Below are 937 nucleotides of genomic sequence, written 5' to 3' on the forward strand. Positions count from 1 at the left end.
TTTCATCGTCTACTGTGTGAGATCCTGTCGGCGGCTGGCGAACAAGGACCAGGACTTATGATCTTTGAAGACAATCAGTCATGCATCAAGATGACGAAGAACCCTATCAACCACGGTCGCGCCAAGCACATCGACATCAAGTGCCACCACATTCGCGATTAAGTCAAGCGCGGTGAAGTTCAGCTTGAGTACTGCGAGACGTCGATGATGTTGGTAGACATTATGACAAAAGCACATTTGGGACGACGCCACAGCAACCTCACGGCGGCTCTCGGCATTCACGCGTGTTCGCATTGAGGGGGGTATTGAAGGTTTAAGGTTGCCAGCTATGGCACTGTTAAAGCTACCGGCAATCGGTCCAATCTGGTCACGCGTAAGTACGATTTGGTTATCAACCTTAGTCGCGGTTCGGTTCGTAACCGTAACAACGGTCACGGTTTAATTAGTAGCCGTCGTGTGAGATTGGAAGCACCATTAATTGGATGCAGACAAAGTAGATAGAGTCAATATCTAAAAAAATTCATTTCAGAATTTACCTTCTTCCGCACAAGTGTCTTCGCTCCGGTTAGCTCGGCTTTGACGACTCTCCCTCCGCTTCAGCAAACCCTCTCGCTCCCGCCTTTACCATCCAATAACGACGGTCGCCATTATCTATCTGTTCATAATAAGCTGTACGCATTGCCAACAACGCGATCTACATCTAATGAAATGAAGCCTATTAGCAAAAGCTCATGAGTCGGTTATATTGGAGTTTAGAAAGTGTTTGCAGTGCATTTTTGAGCATTTTTGTACACATCCCTGCGGCTATCAAGTTGGCAACGTAACGAACGTTTGAGTGCGTTAACTATTGCCTCCGCGTCAACCGAATGCGTCTATTTTAATCAGGAGCGCTGTATCATGTCTGGAAGCGTCACAAACGTATGTGACTCGATATCTT

Source organism: Plasmopara halstedii, assembly GCF_900000015.1.
Source record: "Plasmopara halstedii genome assembly, contig: Scaffold_322, whole genome shotgun sequence".
NCBI classification, from domain to species: Eukaryota; Oomycota; class Peronosporomycetes; order Peronosporales; family Peronosporaceae; genus Plasmopara; species Plasmopara halstedii.